The sequence below is a fragment of the Brachyhypopomus gauderio genome, chromosome 1 (genome assembly GCF_052324685.1).
Source record: "Brachyhypopomus gauderio isolate BG-103 chromosome 1, BGAUD_0.2, whole genome shotgun sequence".
In the NCBI taxonomy this organism is placed as follows: domain Eukaryota; kingdom Metazoa; phylum Chordata; class Actinopteri; order Gymnotiformes; family Hypopomidae; genus Brachyhypopomus; species Brachyhypopomus gauderio.
This window is the reverse complement of record NC_135211.1, coordinates 40,177,078-40,183,017: the sequence shown is the minus strand read 5'-3', so window position 1 is coordinate 40,183,017 and position 5,940 is coordinate 40,177,078. Positions and strand designations below refer to the sequence as shown.

Here is a 5,940-nt window from a genome sequence, read left to right as displayed (position 1 = left end):
TTTACAGTACCCTTATTTTATGTATTCGACGGGTGTTACTTAATGCTACTGAAATATTGGTTCCATATATAAAGACCATATAACACCATGTTTAGCATATAAACAGTTGAATCAGTTCAGCAGATTTAGTTGTTCAATCTATATTGTTCCTATGGAAAGATGGAGGAATGAAAAAAGGATGAATATTGCATGAGTGGTGAAAAATAATTGGACCTTTATTGATATCAAACCATATAGTGATATTGATGGTAATATCAGATAAGGCATTGAATGCAGAGAAAAATTAAGGTAGTGAAAAATGAATCGAAGACAATGGGTAAACAGCACAGGATGAAAAAGAAGAGATAAAAAAGTGGATTGTTGTAACAGCATGTAAACCTTTTTACTAGAATATCAGCACACAAATTGTTTCATTAATTAATATTAATTATTAAAAGACAATATTCAGGGTTCCCACACCTTGGTTAACATCAAATTCAAGGACCTTTCAATGACTTTCCAGGACCAACTTCCTAAAATTCAAGGACCTGCACCTGGCACCATTTACCTACTGTTACCCCTGAATATGTTGTCAAAAAACGATGTTAATTCAACGCAAATTCAAAAGACCGAATGCCATTTCAAGCCATGCATCCTGAAATGTTCTGTGCATGACATTAAGCGCTGATTAAACTAAAACTTAATTCACACTCAATTTAGCAGTGGACCTGTGAGAAGGTGACATTCATGTAAAGCGGCTACACATACGTTAACTACATACAGGAAACACTAGCTTTCGGTGCTGAACAAACAAACAAATTTCTCTACAGGAGAATGACCAAACTTTTGCAAAGTAAAAGTCAGCATAGACCTTGTAGAATCAATATAATTTTAAATGAACTTGTGCTGGCAAAATAATGACACGTTGACAGTAGACAAATAATAATAACAATAATACACATATGCATATACACATACAGTACATACATAAAACAGAGGAGCAAAGCCATATAATGAGATTAGAACTATAGATTTCTAGAGAAATCTGGTGTGAGATGATTCTAGCATTTTACAAGTTTTTTTTATCTACTTAATTCATTCATAAAGAGAAAAGAAGGCTTTTAACCATTCCACTTACTGTAGTGAATGTGGTATTTTGCTAAAAGTACGACTACATTTATGGCATCAGAGAAATCCGAACTTAAGTTTTCCGCATAAAGTAAAATGGTATCAAAAGAAAGAATGTTAAGTTTGAGATTAATCGAGTTTCTAGTGTCCATGCAAAAACTTTGTGAATGTTGACATGAAAAAACACATGCTCCTGGAATTCATCTTCTGACTTACAAAAGGTACATGACTCCACATCAAGTTTAAATCTTCTTTCAAGAAACATGGCTACAGGATATATCTTATTTATTATTTTGAAATTAGTCTCTTTTACTTTAGAAGATATGGGCCATTTGACAAGCCATTGTGGTTTTAGAATTTGTATTAGGATGTTTCTTTAAAGAATCTCTATTATATCTTTTGTCTCATACCATCAGTGATCATTTAAGTTACAGTCATTCACTTTTAACACGGGCATCGAAACAGTCAACTCTGAATATAAAATGACATTTTTGATTAATTTAATCAATGCTAAAGTTATCACTTTGCAGACTTTCTTAAAATCTTTATAACAACTATCATATCAGATCATGTTTTAAATTTCTCATCCATTTGTTGAAAAATATCATGACAATCTTTTTCATAGCAATCTTTTCTAAATATTGACTTCTTTACCAACTGTGCCCTATTATTCCTTGATTGCTGTCAAACTCCCTAAAATATTCAAGGACCTTCAAGGACGGCTGTCTTTTATGCCGGTTTTCAAAAACTTTCCAGGGCCTTGAACTTATTTTTTCAGATTCACAAACTTTCAAGGATTTCAAGAACCCGTGGGAACCCTGAATATTATATCAATATAAACTGCAAATATCTGTTATATCATATATTTTTATATCTATTTAAAATTTCAAATCATGTTTTGAACAAGAAAGGGGGTTCATATTAAAAAAACTATAGGACTACATAAACACATTGAACAACTTACAATATTTAAAACTGAATTATTTAAACTAGAACATGTTTCTTATAAACTTTTCATAGTATTTCAATTATTTTGTTTTGTTTAATTTTAGCTTGGCACTCTACAGGGAGCATGTATACAAATTCATGTAGTGAAATGTCATTGAATGCATTTTTTATTACTTCCCATTCAATGACCAGTTCCTCCTCTTTTTCTGTCATCAGCAGAACGTGCTGGTCTTTTTCCACCAATCCTATTATTTTGACACGTTCTGTTCTTGGGCCCTCTTCACTTTCCTGTAATAGAAAAGAGTTACAAGAAAAATACCAGTTAGAACAAGGATATTTCAACTATGTGCACTGCTATAAAGATAGACGAATGTATCTTAGGATGTCATGTGTTCACACAGAAGAGTGAAAGGCAGTCGTGGCCTGGTGGTTAGGAAACTGGTCTTGTGACCGGAGGGTTGTGGGTTTGATTTCCAGACCTGAGGCCATGACTGGGGCCTAAACCCTCAATAAAAATGAGATAAAAATTATCGCTCTGGATAAGGGCATCTGCAAAATGCCGTAAATATAAAATGTAAATGAAACCAAACAAAAAATGTATCAATACTTTCAGTTATTGCGTTGTAGAACTGTAAAATTGTGCAGTTTCTTGAGTCGTCTCAATGAATGCATATGAGTGACTTTTGATCCCATTAAAAATAACTTTAAACTATGTACAGTTATAAAGGAGTGTGTCCTCTTATGATCCCACAGAGATGTAGGCTGTGAAAAATCCGTTATTTTTGTCTTCGCTATTTTCAACAAGCGAACGCTTAGTGCTAAAGTTTCAGCTCGGCTCCGCTGCTTCGTGAGTCACGTGAACGGATCCCCGCATTTGTTTATGGGCAGAGACGAACATGTGAGTGGAGATACAGCATATCGATTAACTTTTAACATACAAACTCAAAAGAAATTGGGGGATATTTTCCAATGACAAAAAATCCTCACCCATCACGCATAGTAAAGTGCAGGTAGCTAAAACACGTAGGCATTAACGTAGCTGTCTAAATAAAACAGCAGGCAGCTGCTGTAAAGTCATGGCCAGAATTCTTGTTTTTTTTAAGCAATATGAAATAACATTAGCATTAGCTACTTTGCTGCTAGCTTGTGTCATTCACATTGGTTCGAATGCATTTTTAATGTTATGTTCATTTACGTGATTACATCAGGCAATGGCAGTGCTTTCCCAAATAAGGAAACTGCGAAAGAGTAACAGCTCACGGAGCCAGCTAAGGGTATCGCGACTTCAGACTTGGATTCAGACAGACAGCAGGTAAAATGTTGCATGAGAAATATCGTGAAATTTCCCACATAATTAATATAATATGTTAATTATTATAAACATAATGTTAATATAAAGTTGGCCTATTATTTTAGGCATTGATTTTATTTTTGTTTGGTAAGTATGCGAATAACAAGATGTGTATTTATGTTGAAATGGTTTGATCACCATATAGGTAAACATCTTACAATTACATTAATGGATAACAATATTAGGCCTATATACAATGTTGCTGCTTAAATTGGCTAACAAGAAAATGCAATGTAAACAATCCTAACTTTCACTTAGTTTGCAGGTTTCTTTATAGGCATTATTGCATTTTTATTATATTGTCACATACATTTTAATACTTGAGTGTATTTACTGAAGCTGTCATGTAAAATATATTAAATGTTTGAAAACAATAATCGCATAACTTTTTTTTTCACCTTTATGGTTGTGTAGGATGTAGAGTTCCACTTGTAGCCCACAGATTTATCAGTTGTTCAGCGGAGGTGGGTGATTGTTATCTGCTGGCCTTCATGAATGGCATTCAGGGCAGTCTCCCTCCAAAGGGACACTTGCACCCTCCTGTACCCATCCGCAAGGGAGAGGTCTACAATGGGCACATCCCCCTCGTGAAGTTTGACCCGTCGAGGTGCACTCACCTGACAATAAATCAAGACAAATTTGCACTGTACATGTCTGCAAAAGTATACACTGTACAAATATGTATCTTAATAGGCAGCAAGAAAATTGGGTGTTAAAAAAGACCAATTTTATAGTAAAATCAAATTCAATTGAATAACAAATTGATTAAATTTTAAGTACTTATTCCAAGTAGCATTTTTGGCAGTGCAAATGACTCCTGTATCCTTCATGGAGTAAAATGTAATTTATTGTTCCAGAAACTACCCAGCCTTATGCGTTTTCCTCCCTATAGCTTAGATATCACTAATTAACCCACACCTGAACTTGTTCATAATTATCCAGAGATTTTGAAATACATTCTGTTACACCACTGGTGATTGCTTGGCAACAAGTACACACGCGTGCACAACTGTTTAAGTGAACACAATGTAGTATAACTTACAGTGTCCACTGTTCCCTTCAGGGTGGGAAGATGGTTTTCTGGAGTCGTTTCTCCTATTTCCGTTGGCACACTTAGAGGCTCGATGACCCGGATCGCCCTTTGTTCTGCCTCCATGGACACATCAAAAATGCCGGTTCTGAAGATTTTGGTGTCTTTGGTGATTAAAAAAAAGTCCTGCCCTGTTTTCTTTTCTTTAATAACTGCATAATCCTTAATAATATAAAACCCCCCCTCCTCCATGTTGATGTGACTGGACTGGTAGTCCAAATTGATGACCACTTTAATTGCCTGTTGGCCATCAGTAGCGCCAAAATGAATATAATGTTTGGATGATGCTACAGTCACTTTGTCCGCGTTGAAACTAAAACCTGTAGCACGGTCTACACTTTTTTTAAAAACGCACTTGACTTTTACAGCTGGTGGTCTACTGTATGGTGCTTTTGCTTAGTGCTTCATATACAGTTGCCATTGTGATGAGCCCTGGGGGGAGGAAAGAGAAACAATACTGTAGTTTTGTAGAAAGGAAATGCAAGTTTTCTGTTCAAATGAAAGTTATGTGATTTAAATAAAGACGTTATTGTTCCAACTTCTTGTCATAAGGTAGTCGTTTTATAAAAAGAAAAGTAAGATATTTATATTACTGTGTGCTGAGCTTTACTGTTACGGCCTGTCTAGGCGTGAGGACCGTAACAGTGGTGTATGTGAACAGCAGTGCGAATGTTAGTGATGATGGGACAACAGGAGTGCGTGGTTAAAGGTGTATTATACAGAAATTGTAATTTACAAGATATATACATACACGTAACTGGTCTCAGCTTCAGGAGTGGCCCAGGCCAACATAACAAACAGAACTGAACTATAAAATAAACCAAACACTAATTACTCTAACAGAAAACAAACATACAGTACTACCCTAACTCCCTAACAAAAAAACCATACAAACAAACCCAAATCCCAAAACAAAATGGCAGCCACTCCCTACTTACCAGAACACCAACAACACGTAGAATATTTACAAAATGTACAACCGGCAGACAATCCAACAGGGGCAAAGGCAAAAAGCATAAACAAGTTCAAAGCAACACCACCAAGGAGCAAAAATGTCTCGCTGGGAGGCACCGGGAAGGGCCTTATATAGTGCAGGGTGAAATGGAGTCTGGAGCGGAGTCTGGAGCGGAACAGACAGCAAACACAATACACAACACTATCACAGGACATAACATTACTTTATTCGAAATGCAGTAATTGCCCTGCCGCTGTGCTCATAAAAGGTCGAATCCCCAGACTTCAAGTCACCAGGTCCCTTGTTTTAGTCAGTCGAAACCAATCACTACCACTATCTTATTTATCTAAAATAAGTAATGGAAATCTGACGACCAAACGAATACCGCCTATTGACATAAAAAAAAAGACATACTATAGCCTACTTTGCGAGCTCATCGATGCCATATGAATCGAATTCGGAGGCTAAACAGTTCAATAATTGCCTAAA

At 35.9% G+C, this 5,940-nt stretch overlaps 1 long non-coding RNA gene across 1 annotated transcript; it reads right to left on the bottom strand.

Moving 5' to 3' along the window:
* Window positions 1–351: 351 nt before the first annotated feature.
* LOC143527447 (uncharacterized) lies at window positions 352–5,696 on the bottom strand. Its single transcript, XR_013134127.1, has 3 exons — window positions 4,449–5,696; window positions 3,805–4,023; window positions 352–2,343 (listed from the first exon to the last, which is right to left on the bottom strand). It is a non-coding gene; the product is annotated as an uncharacterized LOC143527447 (long non-coding RNA).
* Window positions 5,697–5,940: the final 244 nt, after the last annotated feature.